Below are 21,851 nucleotides of genomic sequence, written 5' to 3'. Positions count from 1 at the left end.
GGCTTCTCTCGTGTCCCCGCTTGGGGAGCTGCAGCTGACAGAGGGAGCTCATCCACCTCTCCCTGGATACGAACCTGCGACCTGTTGGTCTTCAGTCCTGCCAGCACAAGAGTTTAACTCACTGCGGCACCAGGGGCTCCATTGCCCAGGTGTGTTACCATCCTTGTGAGAAGCTTCTCTCATGTCCCCGAATGGGAAGCTGGAGCTGACAGATGGGAGCTCACCCTGCTCCCTGGATTCGAACCACTGACCTGCCCACACAAGGGTTTAACCCATTGCACCACTGGAGGCTCCACAGTCAGGGAATGGAGTCATTGTTTGTGCCATGGGTCAATGTGTTGAAGGTCAGCTGAAGGCACTGGACCGTCCAAAGAGTCACATACTCCCTTTCCACGTGCACACCCCATTGTGGTAGTGGGTGCTGGTGCATGTGTCCATATGAAGAGGTCCTATGGCCCCTTCTTCTCCTATAAGGTGGTGTGGTGAAGAACTGGGGCATTATGGACCATTTGGACAGCAATAGTCTTGGGCCAATGGATGGAAGGTCTGGTTCATTTTGTTGGCCTGGATCCCCCTTTTTGGTTTTGGGAGACCATCCAGCCTGACCCATTTCTGCCAGGAAGGAAGGCACCATCAAAGCCCTCCTGAGAGATGGCCATAGGATCTAGGAGTCTTAGTAGACCACAACATGAGCCCACAAGGTGAAGTAGCAGCTAGAAAGGCCATTGCCACTGTAGGCTGCAAGGTCAAGAAAAGTCATGGTTCTGTTTTGGTGAGACCGCATCACCTGGAATAACATTGTGTCCAGCTCTAGGCATCACAAGTTGAGAAGGAGATGGACCAGATGGACAGGGTCTAGAGATGGGTGACCAAAATGGCCAAAGATCTGGAAGCTGGGGATGTTTAGTTTTGGGGAACATTTAGACATGATAGCTCTGTCTAAATATTCGAGGGGATGTCACTCTGCAGAGGGGCAAGCTGGCTTTCTGATGCTCTGGAATGTGGGACCCAATGGAGACTATGGATTCAAACTCCAGCTGAAGAGATTCCACCTAAACCTTAGGAAGAACTTCCTGACAGTCAGAGCTGTTTGGCTGTGGAAGGCTTGGATTGAGTCATCATGCCTATCAAAAGGGGGATGGACCTTACTGTCCCTTCCAATTCTATGCTTGCAATTTCAGGACTGTCGTCATGCGCATTGTGCACCTGTCCCTACCTGCTTAGTCCAGAGAGAGACGCATGCCCTCCTTCTCCCCTGTGAAATGCCAAAGCGTTGCTCTGTATGCGTCCAAAGGTGTGCCCAGAGCCAGTCTGGGTCCCCGCCCCCAGCCCTTCTCCAGGACGGCTATGGGGAGTGAAACCCCAACCTGGGACCGCATTGCAGGGGAAGGGGTGGAGGAGCCGGGCATGCGAAGCAGGCGCAACAGGAACCTGGGAAAAGAAGCGTTGGCTGCCGCCAGTGCTGGGAGCGAACTCCGATGCGCTTGCAGAACACACAGAATGTTATGCTTAAAATGGCATTTCATTATCTATGAAACTAAAGCCGTTAAATGATAGCATGGGGCATAAAACCAAAGCTGTATTCACAAAGTCATAGAATAATAGAATCCTAGAGTTGGAAGAGACGCCCAAGGGACATCCAGTCCAACGCCTGCTTCTGCCAGGCAGGAAAACACAGCTCAAGCCCTCCTGACAGATGGCCATCCCGCCATCCAGAGAAGGGGGCTCCCAATGCGCTTCCTCAGCCACGAGGGAGGACACGATCCTGGCTCATGCTGCATGTGCCCAGAGGCAGTGCTGGAGCCCAAATGTGGAAATGGTCACTTAATATTGGCGCTTTGGCAGAGGCCGTGCTGCCCAGAGCAAACCAACTGCCTCGTCCTTTGACATCACAAGGAGTGAACCACAGCATTTGGGGCCAGAGTGGCTTTCCCTCCCCATAAAGGACTGCCTGACCATGGCTGACCCCTTCAATGGCCTGCCCTGCCCTTTGAGCCACTGACAAGGTGCCTTGCCCACTGTCCCTTCATGGAACGCATTGGCTTTGGCTCCAGGTCAGGACAGAGCTGGCATCCCCTTCAGCAGCAAGAAGATCACAAACTGGACATAGTAAAGGTCAAGGTAAAGGCTTCCCCTGACATTAAGTCCAGTTGTGTCCGACTCTGGTGTTCATCTCCATTTCTAAGCCAAAGATCCAGTGTTGTCCATAGACACCTCCAAGGTCATGTGGCCACTGGCATGACTGCATGCAGCACTGTTACCTTTCTGCAGAAGCGATACCTATTGATCTACTCACATTTGCATGTGTTTGAACTGCTAGGTTGGCAGGAGATGGGACTAAGTGGTACCTATTGATCTACTCACATTTGCATGTTTCAAACTGCTAGGTTGGTGGGAGCTGCGGTTAAGCGTTACCTATTGATCTACTCATATTTGCATGTTTCGAACTACCAGGTTGGCAGGAGCTGGGACTATGCAGTACCTATTGATCTACTCACCTTTGCATGTTTTTGAACTGCTAGGTTGGCAGAAGCTGGGACTAAGCGGAACCTATTGATCTATTTATTTATTTATTTGCTGTACTTGTATACCGCAGTTTCTCAGCCTAACTGGCGACTCAGTGCGGTTGATCTACTCACATTTGCATGTTTTCAAACTGCTAGGTTGGCAGGAGCTGGGGCTAAGTGGTACCTATTGATCTACTCACATTTGTATGTGTTTGAACTGCTAGGTTGGCAGGAGCTGGGACTAAGCAGTACCTGTTGATCTTACATTTGCATGTTTTTGAACTGCTAGGTTGGCAGGAGCTGGGACTAAGCGGTACCTATTGATCTACTCACATTTGCATGTTTCAAACTGCTAGGTTGGTGGGAGCTGGAGTTAATTGGTACCTATTGATCTACTTACATTTGCATGTTTGAACTGCTAGGTTGGCAGAAGCTGGGACTGAGCGGTACCTATTGATCTACTCACATTTGCATGTGTTTGAACTGCTAGGTTGGTGGGAGCTGGGACTAAGCGGTACCTATTGATCTACCCACATTTGCATGTTTCAAACTGCTAGGTTGGCAGGAGCTGGTGCTATGCAGTACCTATTGATGTACTCACGTTTGCATGTTTTCGAACTGGCAGAAGCTGGGGCTAACAGCAGGAACTCACCCCAAAATCCGGATTTGAACCAACAGTCAGCAAGTTCAGCAGCTCAGTAGTTTGACCCACTGCACCACCAGCAGGTCCCAAACTGGCCAAACACAAATCCCCAAACTGGAAATTGCTGGGGATTTGTGTTTCTGGTTGTGCAGAACTGGACATGACCCCAAAGCCTTCCCTTTCAGCTGGATGTGGCTCAAACTATAGGACTTTAGAGGCTCCAGAGATGGTGCCTCCAGCCTGTTTCCAGTCCTGAAACCAGGACTCTTTCCAGCAGCAGGAGCATCCCTGCACCCCAGTCCCCTCCCTCACACTTCCTCCAGCCGTAAGCTTCTGCTTACTTTGGTAATGCATTTGCTAATCCTCCTCCTCCTCCTCTGCGCACCTTCCTGCGGTTAATGAGTCTCCAGGTGTGGAGGTGGCCCTGCAGACCTATGCGGCGGCGCAGCGGAGAGGAGCGAGATCCGCCGCCGCGTTTCCGCCTGAGGAGCCCGGGCCTCTGCCAGGAGCATTTAGGAAAGCCTTGGGGACCCAATTTATTTCTCCAAAATGTGCATGCACCATTGGAGCCCCTTAAGCTTTCATTAGCGTGGCAACTGCCGTCATACCTTTTCCTCCTGCATGGCTTGCTTTACGGCCTGAATTTGGGAACGGCCTGGACTTGTTTGCCTGGTTTGGCTTGTAGGCTGCCCAGAGATCACACGGGAAAAGCTGGGAAACACATGCATGTGTGCGCACATACATGAAATGGAGGGGTGCGGGAGGGAGGACGCTCTCCAGCATTAGCAAGTATTAGCAAGCTGCAAAAATCCTATTGCTAGAAGGGACCCCCAAAGACCACCCAGTCCAACCCTCTTCTGCCAGGAAGCAAGACAGGCATGGGGCAAACTTTGGCTCACCAGGTGTTTTGGACTTCAGCTCCCACAATTCCTAGCAGCCTGAGGCCCTTTCCTTTCCCCCCCATTAATTTCCCCACATTCATTAAGGGCTTCTTGCCTCCACATTAGGCTAACTTTGGCTCTGCAGGTGTTTTGGACTTCAACTCCCACCATTCCTAACAACCTCAGACCCTTCCCTTTTCTCCCTCAGCTGCTTAAGCAAGGAATTGTGGGAGTTGAAGTCCAAAACACCTGGAGGGAGAGACCAAGTTTGCTCATGCCTGTTCTAGTGCCAGCAGGAGAGTGAATGAGCTTCAGGAATTACAGTTACAGTGGTTTGCTTTGAAGGCGAGGCTAGGTACTTCAGCCAGCAGCAACTGTCACTGCTGAAGCTCATTCACCCTACTGCTGGCACTAGAACAGGCATGAGCAAACTTGGGCCCTCCCTCCAGGTGTTTTGGACTTCAATTCCCACCATTCCTCACAACCTCGGACCCTTTTCTTTCCCGCCTTTGTGTTTGTTTTGAAGGCGAGGCTAGGTACTTCAGCCAGCAGCAACTGCAATTGCTGAAGCTTATTCTCTCTACTGCTGGCACTAGACAGGCATGAGCAAACTTGGGCCCTCCAGAACAAACCCTATGAGGAGCAGCTGAAAGAGCTGGGCATGTTTAGCCTGCAGAAGAGAAGGCTGAGAGGAGACATGATGACAGCCATGTATAAATATGTGAGAGGAAGCCACAGGGAGGAGGAGGGAGCAAGCTTGTTTTCTGCTTCCCTGGAGACTAGGACGCAATGGAACAATGGCTTCAAACTACAAGAGAGGAGATTCCACCTGAACACGAGGAAGAACTTCCTGACTGTGAGAGCCGTTCAGCAGTGGAACTCTCTACCCCAGAGGGAGCGTGGTGGAGGCTCCTTCTTTGGAAGCTTTGAAACAGAGGCTGGGTGGCCATCTGTCAGGGGTGATTTGAATGCAATATTCCTGCTTCTTGGCAGAATGGGATTGGAATGGATGGCCCATGACGTCTCTTCCAACTCTAGGATTCTATTATTATTATTATTATTATTATTATTATTATTATTATTATTAAGCAGAGGCTGGATGGCCATCTGTCGGGGGTGCTTTGAATGCAATATTCCTGCTTCTTGGCAGAATGGGGTTGGACTGGATGATGGCCCAGGAGGTCTCTTCCAACTCTTTGATTCTAGGATTCTATGTGTATTTTGGATTTGGCAACATTTTGCTGTGTAGCCAACATGGCTTCCCCACTTGGAATTACGAAATCCAAAAGAGTTTACCTGGGTGGTTGAGAGAGTCACCACTTTGCTCTTTGATGGTACAATCAGCAGAAACTTTTGTTTCCATGCACAAAAATTACATTGAAATATGTTATCAAGATCCAGGCTATGAGATCACTCTCGGCCCCTTCCTCCCATTTCTTTGCCCTGCTGGAGGCACAATGGAGGACTTTCTAGCAGGACCCCTCCTCAAATTTCCTTCCCTCAGTTCTTTGCATCAAGCTAAAGGAACTCTCAGAGGCTGCCATTTCAGCCCTTTGGATTCCCAGGCTTGAGCCAGAGATGAGGGTCTGGAGAACAAGCCCTATGAGGAGCGGCTTAAGGAGCTGGGCATGTTTAGCCTGAAGAAGAGAAGGTTGAGAGGAGATATGATAGCCATGGATAAATATGTGAGAGGAAGCCACAGGGAGGAGGAGGGAACAAGCTTCCTTTCTGCTTCCTTGCAGACTAGGACAAGGAACAATGGCTTCAAACTTCATGAAAAGAGATTGTGCAGGTACAACTGTACCAGGAGCTCCAATTTTGTTTGCTTTGCATTGAATGTTTGTTGTAGTCCTAATTTCAGGGACTCTGCAGATAGGTGGCTTCTTTTGGCTGCAATCATAGGGCAAGCCACCTGTCAATTATCGTTAGGTTCCCTGGTCCCACCCCCTTTATGGGTTTTGGAGGGAATAGGAGCCAGTTTGGGTTCAGTCCACACAGAGAAGCCTTTCATGCAGGACATAATACCAAGAGCTCCTGTAGAAAGCTTCGTCTTCTACAGCTTGACCGGGGTTATACCCCCCTCGATGGACTGTCACCTTGTCGTGGTGAGGGGGCTTGCGTGTTCCGATGAACCTGTGGGCACAACAACTGGAGTCGTGCACTCCCAGGAGTGGCCGCGGGGGAGGTCCCAGACCAAGCACAGTCCGAAGACCCAAAGACCTCAACGGCGGAGCAGGCGGAGGATAACATGGCACATGCTACAACGGCTGCGAAGGCGGAAGAAGGCTGCAACAGACTGAGAAGCCATGGTCATTGTGTTAAACTACATCACCAGTGGAACCTCACTCTGTGAAGACTGTGTGTTGTTCAGTTGTGCACTGACCTCCACACATTAAAAAAACCCACGCACAGGCGTCTTCCAAAGAAAATAAAAACAACCAACCAAAGCCCCATGGCGATCAGCGAGTGGCGACGGGGGCAGGACTGTGAAATCTGGAAGCCCCTAGTCACAGACTGACACATGGGCGGTGGGTACGGACTCAGTCGTTCTACCTCAAGGTCCGAGGCAGTTGAGTAGTTCGGCAGCTGTATCCGCGACTGAGCAGCCCTTTTTAGGACCCACTCTGCTCACCCCACACGGGGAGGGGGCTAGAAAAGGTGCCCTAAACATAGTCTGCCTCACTTATCCCTGACTGGACTGCCGCGTCCAGTGGGGTCACCATCCTGCGGCCAAAAAAGAAAAATGAACTTCGGTACGTGGAACGTACGGACTCTGATGGACAACAGTGGCAGTGAACGCCCCGAACGCAGAACTGCCATCATTGCAAGGGAGCTGGGACGCTTCAACATCGACATAGCAGCCCTTCAGGAGACCCGGAGAGCAGGAGAGGGACAGCTGAAGGAAGAAAAAGGAGGCTACACCTTCTTCTGGAAGGGACTGCCCGAAAAAGACCAAAGAATGCACGGAGTTGGCTTCGCCATCAGAAATGATCTGATGAAACATCTGTCCGAAGCACCCACTGGCATCAACGAACGACTCTCCACCCTCCGAATTGATCTTGCCAAAAACCAACGGGCAACCATCATAAGTGCCTATGCACCAACACTAGACGCTGATGAAGACATCAAGGAGAAATTCTACTATCAGCTGGACACTGTCCTATCGGGGATACCTAAGGAGGACAAAATCATCCTCCTGGGGGACTTCAATGCAAGAGTCGGGCGAGACTTCGACCTGTGGCCAGGCACCATAGGAAAAGACGGGGTTGGAAACAGCAACTCGAATGGCATCCTGCTTCTCACCAAATGTGCGGAGCACAACCTTGTCATCACCAACACGCTCTTCCGCCAGAAAAACAAGTTCAAGACATCATGGAAGCACCCCCGGTCAAAGCATTGGCACCTCTTAGACTATGTAATCACACGTGCCAGAGACCGCCGTGACGTACTCCTCACAAGAGCCATGACAGGTGCTGACGACTGCTGGACCGACCACAGGCTAATCCGATCCACGATGGCTATCAAGATCGCTCCCAAGCGCAGACTCCAAGGAAGGAAGACAAGGCGCAAAATGAACACCCAAGCCCTTCAGGAGCCCTCCAGGCGAGCCCATCTCCAAACAGCACTCAAGGACCATCTACCCACAGTACACCCTGAAAATGTTGAGGAACATTGGAACAAACTGAAGACCTCCATCATCCAAGCCTGCGAAGAAACTATTGGATACCAAGCCAAGAAACATCAAGACTGGTTTGATGAAAATGACATCGAGATCCAACAGCTAATTGACAAGAAAAGGAAAGCCTTCCAAACATGGCAGAGAGACATCAACTGTGCTGCTAAGAAAAAGATCTACGCCAGTGCAAAAGCTGAGGTCCAAAGAAGGACAAGAGAACTCAAGAACATCTGGTGGACAAAGAAGGCTGAAGAAATCCAACACCTGGCAGATACCCATAATGCTCAAGGATTTTTCAAAGCCACAAAGGTCATCTATGGGCCAAGAAACCATGGCATACAGCCTCTACGCTCATCAGACGGAACCAAACTCCTGAAGGACCAAAAGTCAATTGCACTACGTTGGAAAGAACACTACCAAAGCCTCCTAAACCGCAGCTCCAATGTGGCCGAAGAGGTCCTCTCACAAATCCCACAACAACAAACCAGGGATGAGCTTGCAGCACTGCCTAGTTTGGAAGAAGTCAGCAATGCCATCAGCCAACAAAAGAACAACAAAGCCAGCGGACCGGATGGGATCCCTGCTGAAATCTTTAAAGAGGGAGGACCTGCGCTGACACACCAACTCCACCAGCTCATAGAAAAAGTGTGGGTGACCGAGAAAATCCCAGCAGACTTCAAGGATGCCACCATCATCACCCTCTTCAAAAAAGGGGAAAGAACAGACTGCGGGAACTATCGAGGTATCTCCCTTCTAACCTCTGCTGGAAAAATCCTCGCAAGAATCCTTGCAAACCGCCTTCTGCCCCTCTCAGAAGACACCCTCCCAGAATCCCAGAACGGCTTCCGCCCCTCCAGAGGAACTGTGGACATGATCTTCACTGCACGACAGCTCCAAGAAAAATGCAGGGAACAAAACCAACCTCTGTACATGGCATTCATCGACCTTGCAAAGGCATTCGACACAGTGAATCGCAGCGCTCTCTGGACCATCCTCCAAAAAATCGGGTGCCCAAGCAAATTTGTGAACATCCTGCGGCTCCTCCACGATGACATGATGGCAACAGTCTTGGACAGCAATGGCTCCCAAAGTGACCCATTTAAGGTGGAATCGGGTGTCAAACAGGGATGTGTTATTGCTCCAACTTTATTCTCCATCTTCATCGCCATGATACTACACCTTGTTGATGGGAAGCTTCCCACCGGAGTGGAAATCATCTATCGGACAGACGGCAAGCTATTTAACCTCAGCAGACTGAAAGCCAAAACCAAGGTCACAACAACATCTGTTATAGAACTCCAGTATGCTGATGACAATGTCGTCTGTGCGCATACAGAAGAAGATCTACAAGCCACTCTCAACACCTTTGCAGAAGCATACACAAAGCTTGGCCTGTCACTGAACATCGAGAAAACCAAAGTGCTGTTCCAGCAGTCACCAGCCGTCCCCTCTCCAATGCCAGAGATACAGCTTAATGGTGTAACATTAGAAAATGTCGACCATTTCCGCTACCTTGGCAGCCACCTCTCCACCAAAGTCAACATCGACGCCGAAATACAACACCGCCTGAGCTCTGCAAGTGCAGCATTTTCCCGAATGAAGCAGAGAGTGTTTGAGGACCGGGACATCCGTAGGGATACTAAGGTGCTTGTCTATAAAGCTATTGTCCTCCCAACCCTGCTCTATGCCTGTGAGACGTGGACTGTCTACAGACGTCACATGCAACTCCTGGAACGTTTCCATCAGCGCTGCCTCCGGAAAATCCTGCAAATCTCCTGGGAAGACAAGCGGACAAACGTCAGCGTGCTGGAGGAAGCAAAGACCACCAGCATTGAAGCAATGGTCCTCCAACATCAACTCCGCTGGACAGGCCACGTTGTCCGGATGCCTGACCACCGTCTCCCTAAGCAGTTGCTCTACTCCGAACTCAAGAATGGAAAACGGAATGTTGGTGGACAGGAAAAGAGATTTAAAGATGGGCTCAAAGCCAACCTTAAAAACTCTGGCATAGACACGGAGAACTGGGAGGCCCTGGCCCTTGAGCGCTCCAGCTGGAGGTCAGCTGTGACCAGCAGTGCTGCAGAATTCGAGGAGGCACGAGTGGAGGGTGAAAGAGAGAAACGTGCCAGGAGGAAGGCGCGTCAAGCCAACCCCGACCGGGACCGCCTTCCACCTGGAAACCAATGCCCTCACTGCGGAAGAAGATGCAGAGCAAGAATAGGGCTCCACAGCCACATGCGGACCCACAAGGAAACCCATGATGGAAGACCATCTTACTCGTCCAACGAGGGATCGCCTAAGTAAGTAAGTAAGTAAAGTAAGTACAGCCCACAGCTTGGCCGAGGATCATACAGCCTTACAGCTACATTGTGGAGGGACTTCAGTCAGCCATCACCGAAACCTGAACTCCTTTTCCCTTGGAAGTCTACAAAGCTCTGCTTGGTAAGGGTCACTCGCGGAAGCCAGACGCAGTTGGTACCAGGTGCAGGGGCTCCACGCCAACAGAGGCAAAGACAGACTGCCCAGATTAGAAGTTAAAGATTTCCCCATTCGTTACAGTTTTGAAGATAGTGCCTGTTCCCTGTGGACAAGATTGAGAGAGAGAGCCAATAGACTGTGAAGAAAGCCTTGAAATACCTGTTTGTTTTCATTAATAAAGAACTTTGTTGAACCTTTGAGCAATCTAAAGACTTTGTTTTAAGGAAATCCAAAGGCCTTTAATCTGAGGCAGCCTCGGTGTCCCGTTGGGCACACGGAATTTATGTCCTGTCTACAGTCTTATGCGCAGGCCCAGCGTGCGACAGCACAGAGATTCCATCTGAACATGAGGAAGAACTTCCTGACTGGGAGAGCAATTCAGCAGTGGAACTCTTTGCCCCGGAGTGTGGTGGAGGCTCCTTCTTTGAAAGCTTAGAGGCTGGATGGCCATCTGTCAGGGGTGCTTTGAATGCAATATTCCTGCTTCTTGGCAGAATGGGGTTGGACTGGATGGCTTATGAGGTCTCCTCCAACTCTAGGATTCTATGAAATGGGAAGGGAAGACCCTCTGCATCACTTGCCCACCGCTTTGCCCCTTCCTTGTGAAGAGAGAGGGAAGTGGGGAGGGGGCAGCAAAGGGAAGTGAGAGCACAGCCAACCCAAAGGCAGTTCTTCCCATAGAGAGGCACATCCGTCCCTGCCTGGCCCTGAACTGCCATGCAAAGAGCAGAAGGCCATTCATCAATGGCAGGGAAACTGCAAGCAAAGGGGCAGCCGGGGGCCTCTAGATCTATGGGGAGGGGGCACCTCAAGGCCACATTGCCTCCCCCGCTTGCTCTCCTTCTGCTGCAAACAGAAAGCAGTATTTATCGTGTCAGGGTCAACCAGACCATTGTACAGGGTTAGTCAAAATGCATAGGCCAATAAGCCATTCAATTGAATGGCTTATTGGCCTATGCATTTTGACTAACCCTGTATTACATTTCTAACAGAACAAAACAAATAGACAGACAGACAATACACAAAATTTGCAAGTTTGGTATTGGATTAGATGTCCTTTGACCAGTGTCTGGCCCCTTGGAGTGAATCTGGTGTTGCCGCAAGAAGGTCCTCCCTTGTGCATGTGGCAGGGCTCAGGGTGCATTGCAGCAGGTGGTCAGTGGTTTGCTCCTCTCCGCACTCACATGTCGTGGATTCCACTTTGTGGCCCCATTTCTTAAGATTGGCTCTGCATCTTGTGGTGCCTGAGTGCAGTCTGTTCAGCACCTTTCAAGTCGCCCAGTCCTCTGTGTGCCCAGGAGGGAGTCTCTAATTTCGTATCAGCCATTGGTTGAGGTTCTGGGTTTGAGCCTGCCACTTTTGGACTCTCGCTTGCTGGGGTGTTCCAGCGAGTGCCTCTGTAGATCTTAGGAAACTATTTCTAGATTTAAGTTGTTGACGTGCTAGCTGATACCCAAACAGGGGATGAGCTGGAGATGTCTCTGCCTTGGTCCTTTCACTATTGGCTGCCACTTCCCGGCAGATGTCAGGTGGTGCAATACCGGCTAAGCAGTGCAATTTCTCCAGTGGTGTGGGGCGCAGACACCCCGTGATAATACGGCATGTCTCATTCAGAGCCACATCCACTGTTTGAGTGTGGTGAGATGTGTTCCACACTGGGCATGCATACTCAGCAGCAGAGTAGCATAGCGCAAGGGCAGATGTCTTCACTGTGTCTGGTTGTGATCCCCTAGTTATACCAGTCAGCTTTCGTATGATATTGTTTCTAGCGCCTACTTTTTGCTTGATATGGGGACATGAGAGAAGGCTCCTCGCAGGATTGCAAGACATCCGGGCGTCCCCTGGGCAACGTCTTTGTAGACGGCTGATTCTCTCACTCCAGAAGCAACCAGAAGCGACAGAAAGCAGTAGCTCTGAATGAGAAGGAGAGCGATTCCACCCAAACAAGAAGAAGGTGAGTCCATGGCATGCTCATCAGCAGTGCAATAGGTGGTCCTCTTTGGGCCTGGGATATGGGGCGCCTCTGGAATGTCAGGGGCTGGACTAGATGGCCTTTTGGGTCCCTTCCCACTCAGCACTGCTAAGATTCTCTGCTTCTCAGAGATGCAACGCAGCCATCTTTTAAACACCTGAAGGGATGTCATGCGGAAACAGGAGCCGGCTTGTTTTTTTTCCTCCCGCTGCTCCAGAAAGTAGGACACAAACCAATGGATTCAAATTGCAGGGACAGAGAGACGCCCGAACAATGGGAAGCGCCTCTCCACTGCCAGAGCGCTCTTTGGGAGTGGAATGGGCTCTCCATCTCTGGGGGGGTCTCAACACAATGAGGGGAGGGGGCTCTCAAGGGCCCTTGTAGTGCCTTCCCAGCCTCTGAGTCTCTGGATTCGTTTTTTGGAGGGGTGTGCACAGGAACCCCCCCCCCCCTCCTTCCCATTTTGGGACGCCTGAGCCCAGCCAGGCTTTCCGCCAGATGCGTCTCCTTCCTGGAAGAGCCCTTGGCAGAGCGGATGCCACCATGCCCGGCTTGGTTTGGGACTGGCATCAAAGGATTGGAAGGAAGGAAGGGGAGGGGGACAAGGACGGGTGGGGGCCACCCCACCCTTGTTCTCATTGGGACACCCCCCCCCCCCCCAAATACACACAATAAATAAAGCTGTTCTGCATAAACAAAGCCAAGAACCTGACTTTGGAAAGTGGAAGATGAGTAGAATCATAGACTCATAGAGTTGGAAGAGACCTGGTGGGCCATCCAGTCCAACCTCATTCTTCCAAGAAGCAGGACAATCACATTCAAAGCACCCCTGGCAGATGGCCATCCAGCTTCTGTTTCAAAGCCTCCAAAGAAGGAGCCTCCACCACGCTTCGGGGCAGAGAGTTCCACTGCTGAACAACTCTCACAGTCAGGAAGTTCTTCCTCATGCTCAGGTGGAATCTCCTTTCTTAGAACCATAGAATCCTAGAGTTGGAAGAGACCTCATGGGCCATCCAGTCCAACCTCATTCTTCCAAGAAGCAGGACAATCGCATTCAAACCACCCTCGACAGATGGCCATCCAGCCTCTGTTTAAAAGCCTCCAAAGAAGGAGCCTCCGCCACACTCAAGAACAGATAGTTCCACTGCTGAACAGCTCTCACAGTCAGGAAGTTCTTCCTCATGCTCAGGTGGAATCTCCTTTCTTAGAATCCTAGAGTTGGAAGAGACCTCGTGGGCCATCCAGTCCAACCCCATTCTACTAAGAAGCAAGGCAATCACATTCAAAGCACCCCCAACAGATGGTCATCCAGCCTCTGTTTCAAAACCTCCAAAGAAGGAGGCTCCACCACACTGTTCCATTGCTGAACAGCTCTCACAGTCAGGAAGTTCTTAAGTGGAAGTGGCTGAGGGGGGAAAGGAAGGGTTCTGAGGCCAGGAATGGTGGGAGTTGATGTCCAAAACACCTGGAGGGCCCGAGTTTCTCCATGTCTGGCCCAGATAAAAGGAAGTCCTTGTCCCTCTCTTCTGCTGCTTTGGTCAAACCTCATCTGGAATCATCCCTCTCTTTCACAGAATCATAGTTGGAAGAGACCTCATGGGCCATCCAATCCAACCCCATTCTGCCAAGAAGCAGGAATATTGCATTCAAAGCACCCCTGACAGATGGCCATCCAGCCTCTGTTTAAAGCTTCCAAAGAAGGAGCCTCCACCACACTCCGGGGCAGAGAGTTCCACTGCTGAACAGCTCTCCAGTCAGGAAGTTCTTTCTCCTTCAGAAGACCTTAGGAGGCACGTGTTCCCAGCCAACATGGAATGCCAATCACAGTTGCCCCACAGCACAGCCTTTGTGCCAAGACAGCAATGGGGCAGGAGAACAATGCAGGCACTCATGTTGCAAGTCTTGAACCCAAGGCCTCAAGAGAGGAGGGTGTTCGATCTGATGACGCTAATCAACAGAAGTGGGGGGGGGGGGGGGGGAGAGCTTTTGGTTGCCTGACTGTGGAACCCATTACCCAGAGAGAGAGAGATTTGGGGAAGGGTCTCCATGGTCAACCACCTTCTGCTGGGGGACATGGTGCAGGTCTTAAACCCAGGGCCTCATGAGAGGAGGGTGTTCGATCAGATGGTGCCAAGCCACAGAAGTGGGGGAAGAGACAGCTTTTGGAGAGAGAGAGATTTGGGGAAGGGTCTCTATGGTCATCCCCCTTCTGCTGGGACATGGTGCAGGTCTTGAACCCAGGACCTCAAGAGAGGAGTATACTTGTTCAGCAGTGGAACTCTCTGCCCCGGAGCGTGGTGGAGGCTCCTTCTTTGGAAGCTTTTAAACAGAGGCTGGATGGCCATCTGTCAGGGGTGATTTAAATGCAATATTCCTGCTTCTTGGCAGAATAGGGGTTGGACTGGATGGCCAGGAGGTCTCTTCCAACTCTGTGATTCTATGATTCTATGAAGGGTCTCCATGGTCAACCCCCTTCTGTTGGGACATGGTGGCAGGTCTTGAACCCAGGACCTCAAGAGAGGAGGGTGTTCGATCTGAGAGTGCCAAGCAACGGAAGCAGGGAAAGAGAGCGCTTTTGGTTGTCTGACTATGGAACCCATTGCCTAGAGAGAGAGAGATTTGGGGAAGGGTCTCCATGGTCAGCCCCCTTCTGCTGGGACATGGTGCAGGTCTTGAACCCAGGACCTCAAGAGAGGAGGGTGCTTGATCTCACGGTGCTAAGCCATGGAAGCGGAGGGAAAGAGCACTTTTTTTTGGTCTGACTATGGAACCCATTACCCAGAGAGAGAGGGAGAGATTTGGGGAATGGTCTCCATGGTCAGCCCCCTTCTGCTAGGACATGGTGCAGGTCTTGAACCCCGGTCCTCAAGAGAGGAGGGTCTTCGATCTGATGGCGCCAAGCAACAGAAGTTGGGGGAAAGAGAGCTTTTGGTTGTCTGACTATAGAACCCATTGCCTAGAGAGAGAGAGATTTGGGGAAGGGTCTCCATGGTCAGCCCCCTTCTGCTGGGACATGGTGCAGGTCTTGAACCCAGGACCTCAAGAGAGGAGGGTGCTTGATCTCACGGTGCTAAGCCATGGAAGCGGAGGGAAAGAGCACTAGCACTTTTTTTTGGTCTGACTATGGAACCCATTACCCAGAGAGAGAGGGAGAGATTTGGGGAATGGTCTCCATGGTCAGCCCCCTTCTGCTAGGACATGGTGCAGGTCTTGAACCCCGGTCCTCAAGAGAGGAGGGTGTTTGAGCTGATGGCGCTAAGCAACAGAAGTGGGGGGAAAGAGAGCTTTTGGTTGTTTGACTATGGAACCCATTACCCAGAGAGAGAGAGATTTGGGGAAGAGTCTCCATGGTCAGTCCCTTTCTACTGGGACATGGTCCAGGTCTTGAACCCAGGGGGGGTGCTTGATCTGACGGTGCTAAGCAATGGAAGCGGGGGGGGGGGGGAGAGCACTTTTGGTTGCCTGACTATGGAACCCATTGCCCAGACAGAGAGAGAGAGAAATTTGGGGAAGGGTCTCCATGGTCAGCCTCCTTCTGCTGGAGAAGCTCTAGTTGGAGATATTGCATGGGGGGGGGGGTCAGTTGGAGAGAAGGCATCTCATTGTAAAGTTTCCAGCTGTCCTCCTGCCTTGGAGGTGGAGCAGTGGTGGGGAGGGGGTCAACAAAGGGTGGGGGTCCCCCTTCCTCCCTTCTGTCCCCTTTGCTTTCCTCAAAGTGCCCTGCTTTTCGTGATGAGTGTGACTGTCTCTGTCTCTCTGACGGTGCCAAGCCACAGAAGTGGGGGAAGAGAGAGCTTTTGGTTGTCTGACTATGGAACCCATTACCCAGAGAGAGAGATTTGGGGAAGGGTCTCCATGATCAGCCCCCTTCTGCCGGGGAAGCTGTAGTAGGAGATATTGCATCGAGAGGAGGGTCCATTGTGGGGGAGGCATCTCTTTGTAAAGTTTCCAGCTCTCCTCCTGCCTTGGAGGTGGAGCAGTGGTGGGGAGGGGGTGAATAAAGGGTGGGGGTCCCCCTTCTTCCCTTCCGTCCCCTTTGCTTTCCTCAAAGCGCCCTGCGTTTCGTGGTGAGTGTGACTGTCTCTGTCTCTCTGATGGTGCTAAGCAATGGAAGCGGGGGGAAAGAGCACTTTTGGTTGTCTGACTATGGAACCCATTACCCAGAGAGAGAGAGATTTGGGGAAGGGTCTCCATGATCAGCCCCCTTCTGCAGGGGAAGCTCTAGTTGGCGATATTGCATCGAGAGGGGGGTCCATTGTGGAGGAGGCATCTCATTGTAAAGTTTCCAGCTGTCCTCCTGCCTTGGAGGTGGAGCAGTGGTGGGGAGGGGGTGGATAAAGGGTGGGGGTCCCCCTTCTTCCCTTCTGTCCCCTTTGCTTTCCTCAAAGCACCCTGCTTTTTGTGGTGAGTGTGACTGTCTCTGACTCTCTGACGGTGCTAAGCAATGGAAGCGGGGGGGGGGGGGGGAAAGAGCACTTTTGGTTGCCTGACTATGGAACCCATTACCGAGAGAGAGAGAGATTTGGGGAAGGGTCTCCATGATCAGTCCCCTTCTGCCGGGGAAGCTCTAGTTGGAGATATTGCATCGAGAGGAGGGTCCATTGTGGAGGAGGCATCTCTTTGTAAAGTTTCCAGCTGTCCTCCTGCCTTGGAGTTGGAGCAGTGGTGGGGAGGGGGTCAACAAAGGGTGGGGGTCCCCCTTCCTCCCTTCCGTCCCCTTTGCTTTCCTCAAAGCGCCCTGCGTTTCGTGGTGAGTGTGACTGCCTCTGTCTCTCTGCTGCTGGTGGTGTGCTGTCCTTGCTGCCCAGAGATGTTCTATTTATGAGCCTTTGCATCATTCATTGGCTGGGATGCCATCATCCTCTCGGATCCAGAGGGCAGCGGAGGATGTCCAAGGGAGAGGGCAGGAGAGACCTTTCGCTCCCCAGAATGGACAATGAGCCAGGCCGGCGGCTGGCATGAGAATGCCTGCCGGGAGACAGAGACCCTCCTTGACCCCTGCATCAAGTGTCCAGATCAAGGAAAGTCCTAGCCCAGTGTTTCTCAACCTGGGGGTCGTGACCTCTGGGGGGAGGTTGCGGGGGGGGGGGGGGGTTATAGTGGTCACTATCGTGGTCACCAAAGACCTCCAGAAAACACATATTTCTGATGGTCTTAGGAACCCCTTTGGCAGAGAAGGCTGAAGATCTCGCCGCCTGTTTTTCTCTTCCTTTTGGGTATTGGTGAACTACAACTCCCAGAATTCAAAAACAGCCCCCTCCCCAACCCCACCAGTATTCAGTGTTGGCCATGTAGGTAGTGTGCCAAGTTTGGTGCAGATCCATTGTGAGCTGGGTTCAGAATGCTCTTTGATTGTAGGTGAACTATAAATCCCAGCAACTATAGATCCCAAACGTCAAGGTCTATTTTCCCCAAACTCCACCAGTGGACTCGAATGACTCTTTCCTTCTCTGAAGAAGAGGCTGGATGGCCATCTGTTGGGAGGGCTTGGATGGTGCCTTCCTACCTGGCAGAAAGAAGAGACTTGGGCTGGATGATCTTTGAGGATCCCTTCGAACAATAGTGGAATAAGGACTGTCCTGGTGGAGTCTACTTCTCTGGAGGCTTTGAAACACGACTTGGATGGCCATCTGTCAGGAGGGCTTGCATAGTAGCTTCCCACCTGGCAGAAAGAAGGGCCTTGGGCTGAATGATCTTTGGGAATTCCTTCCAACTATAGTTGAATAAGAACTGTCCTGGTGGGGTCTCCTTCTCTGGAGGCTTTGAAACACGACTTGGATGGCCATCTGTCAGGAGGGCTTGGATGGTAGCTTCCCACCTGGCAGAAAGAAGAGACTTGGGTTGGATGATCTTTGGGGATCCCTTCCAACGATAGTGGAATATGGACTGCCCAGGCGGAGTCTCCTTCTCTGGAGACTTTGAAACACGACTTGGATGGCCATCTGTCAGGAGGGCTTGGATGGTGCCTTCTCGTATGGCAGAAAGAAGGGACTTGGGCTGGATGACCTTTGGGGATCCCTTCCTACCAGAGTGGAATGCACTTGGGCAGGTTGATCTTTGGGGATCCCTTTCAACTGTAGTGGAATACGGACTGCCCTGGTGGAGTCTCCTCTAGATTCTTTGAAACACGACTTGGATGGCCATTTGCCAGGAGGGCTTGGATGGTGCCTTCCAACTGGCAGAAAGAAGGGCCTTGGGCTGGATGACCTTTGGGGATCCCTTCAAACAATCGTGGAATACGGACTGTTCTGGTGTCTACTTCTCTGGAGGCTTTGAAACACGACCTGGATGACCATCTGTCAGGAGGGCTTGGATGGTGCCTCCCACCTGGCAGAAAGAAGGGGTTGGAGTGGATGAGCCTTGGAGTCTCTATGCCCAGGAGTGTTGAGTCCTCACCAAACTACATATCCCAGGAGTCCCTGGCATTGAGCCATGGCAGTCAAAGTGGGGTCAACTGCACTTGTTCTATAGTGTAGACCAGGCATGGGCAAACTCTGGCCTTCCAGGTGTTTTGGACTCCAACTCCCACAATTCCTAACAGCCTCAGGCCCTTTCCTTTTCCCCTTCAGCCACTTAAGCGGAAATGACCTGAGGCTGTTAGGAATTGTGGGAGTTGGAGTCCAAAACACCTGGAGGGCCAGAGTTTGCCCATTCCTGGTGTAGACACTGGCTGAGTGGTCAATGTAAACAAGATGGCAGGGCTCCCTGGGCATTGCATGTGGCCGAAGGAGGGGGACTGACCGCCCACCTCTCCTGCTTGAGGGACTCCGCTGGTCCAGGCCGGCCAGGAGGGAACCTGGAGTGAAGAAGGAGAAGAAGGAGGAGAAGGAGGAGAAGGGAGCGCCACTGCAACCAAGGCAGCCGAGGCAGCAGCAAATTTATGATGCCGGCTCCGAATCCCCAATCCCATCGCGGGCCAATCTGTCTTCCTGGCGCTGAGGATGGAATTAAATTATTGTAAAATAAATCTGTAAAAATGATGGAAAGAGTGTCGGCAGCAGTGAAGGGGGGGGGGCGGGGAGGGGGGCCCTGACAGATGGACCGGCCGCCTCGTCAAGCGCCAGAGCCTCCGGTGGCACCCTGGCAAAGCGGGGGGGGGGGGGGGGGGAGATGGAGAGGAAGGGGAAGAAGAAGAGGAAAAGGAGGAGGGAAAGAGGAAGAAGAGGGGGAAGAGGAAGAAGTAAAGGGAGAGGAAAAGGAGGAAGGAACTATGAAGAAGAGGAGGAGGAGAGGAAGAAGAACAGTAAGAAGAGGAAAAGGAGGAGGGAGAAGAGGGGGAGGAAAAGGCGGAGGAAGAGGAGGAGAGGAGGGAGGAGGAAGAGGAAGAAGAAAAGGGGAGGAAAAGGAGAAGGGAAAGAGGAGGAGGAGAGGGAAGAGGAGGAAGAAGACGAGGAGGAAGAAGACGAGGAGGAGCAGGAAAAGGAGGAGGAAGAGGGAAAGAGGAAGAAGAGGGGAGGAGGAAGAAGTAAAGGAGAGGTAAAGGAGGAGGAGGAGAGGAAGAAGAGGAAGAAGAAGAAAAGGAGGAGGGGAGGGGGGAGAAGAGGCGGAAGAAGAGGGGAAGGGAAAAGGCTGAGGAACAGGAGGAGAGGGGGAGGAGGAAGAGGAAGAAGAAAAGGGGAGGAAAAAGAGAAGGGGAGGAGGAGGAGGAAGAGGGAAAAGAAGATGAGGAAAGAAGGAGGGGGGAAGAGGAACAAGATCAAAGCACCTCTGACAGATGACCATCCAGCTCTGCTTAAAAGGAGGAAAGGGGAGAGGAGGAAGAAGAGAAGAGGAAGATTAAGAAGAGGAGAAAAAGGAGGAAGAAGAAAGGGGGGAAAGAGGAGGGGGGAAAGAAGAAGAAGAAGAAAGGAAGAAAGGAAGAAAGGAAGAAGAAGAAGAAAGGAAGAAAGGAAGAAGAAGAGGAAGAAGAAGAAGAAGAAGAAAGGAAGAAGAAGAAGAAGAAGAAGAAAGGAAGAAGAAGAAGAAAGGAAGAAAGGAAGAAAGGAAGAAGAAGAAGAAAGGAAGAAAGGAAGAAAGGAAGAAGAAGAAGAAGAAGAAGAAGAAGAAGAAGAAGGGAAGAAAGGAAGAAGAAGAAGAAAGGAAGAAAGGAAGAAAGGAAGAAGAAGAAGAAGAAAGGAAGAAAGGAAGAAAGGAAGAAGAAGAAGAAGAAGAAGAAGAAGAAGAAGAAGGGAAGAAAGGAAGAAGAAGAAGAAGGGAAGAAAGGAAGAAGAAGAAAGGAAGAAAGGAAGAAAGGAAGAAGAAGAAAGGAAGAAGAAGAAAGGAAGAAGAAGAAAGGAAGAAGAAGAAAGGAAGAAGAAGAAGAAGAAGAAGAAGAAGAAGAAGAAAGGAAGAAGAAGAAGAAGAAAGGAAGAAGAAGAAGAAGAAGAAGAAGAAGAAGAAGAAAGGAAGAAGAGGAAAAGGAGAAAGGGAGGGGGAAGAAGAGGACAAAGAAAACGGGAAGGAAAAGGAGAAGTAGGAGGAGGAGAGGGAGGAGAAGGAAGAAGAGGGAAGAAGAGGAGGATCATAGAATTACAGAGTTGGAAGGGACCACATGGACCATCTAATCCAACCCCATTCTGCCAAGTAGGAAAAGCACCATCAAAGTACCCCAGATGGATGACCATCCAGCTCTGTTTAAAAAGAGGAGGAAAAATGATGGAAAGAATGTATAAGCCATGTATAAGTATGTGAGAGGAAGTCCTAGGTAAGAGGGCGCAAGCTTCCTTTCTTCTGCCCTGGAGTCTAGGACATGAAACAATGGCTTCAAACGACAAGAAAGGAGGTTCCACCTGAACATGAGGAAGAACTTCCTGACTGTGTGAGAGAGCCGTTCAGCAGTGGAACTCTCTGCCCCGGAGTGTGGTGGAGGCTCCTTCTTTGGAGGCTTTGAAACAGAGGCTGGATGGCCATCTGTCAGGGGTGCTTTGAATGCAATATTCCTGCTTCTTGGCAGAATGGGGTTGGACTGGATGATGGCCCAGGAGGTCTCTTCCAACTCTAGGATTCTATGAAAGGGGAGAGGAGGAAGATGAGGAGTGTCTAGATCTAAGGAAGTCCTGCTACCCCTCTATTCTGCTTTGGTTAGACCACTTTACCTGGAATATTGTGTCCAATTCTGGGCACCACAATTCAAGAGAGATATTGACTCTAAGCTGGAATGTGTCCAGAGAAGGGCGACTAAAATGATAAAAGGTCTGGAGAACAAGCCCTATGAGGAGTGGCTTAAGGAGCTGGGCATGTTTAGTCTGAAGAACAGAAGGATGAGAGGAGATGTGATGAGGGCCATGGATAAATATGTGAGAGGAAGTCATAGGGAGGAGGAGGGAGCAAGCTTCCTTTCTGCTTCCCTGGAGACTAGGACGCAATGGAACAATGGCTTCAAACTACAAGGGAGGAGGGGATTCCACCTGAACATGAGGAAAAACTTCCTGACTGTGAGAGCCGTTCAGCAGTGGAACTCTCTGCCCCGGAGGGAGTGTGGTGGAGGCTCCTTCTTTGGAAGCTTTGAAACAGAGGCTGGATGGCCATCTGTCGGGGGTGCTTTAAAGGCAATTTTCCAGCTTCTTGGTAGAATGGGGTGGGACTGGATGGCCCACCAGGTCTCTTCCAACTCTTTGATTCTATGATTCCCTCCCCATCCTTGCAAGAGTGCCTGACTACAAGAGAGGAGATTCCATCTGAACGTTAGGAAGAACTTCCTGACTGTGAGAGCCGT

The sequence above is a fragment of the Anolis sagrei genome, chromosome 4 (genome assembly GCF_037176765.1).
Source record: "Anolis sagrei isolate rAnoSag1 chromosome 4, rAnoSag1.mat, whole genome shotgun sequence".
Taxonomy (NCBI): domain Eukaryota; kingdom Metazoa; phylum Chordata; class Lepidosauria; order Squamata; family Dactyloidae; genus Anolis; species Anolis sagrei.
Note: the sequence above shows the minus strand (reverse complement) of the source record.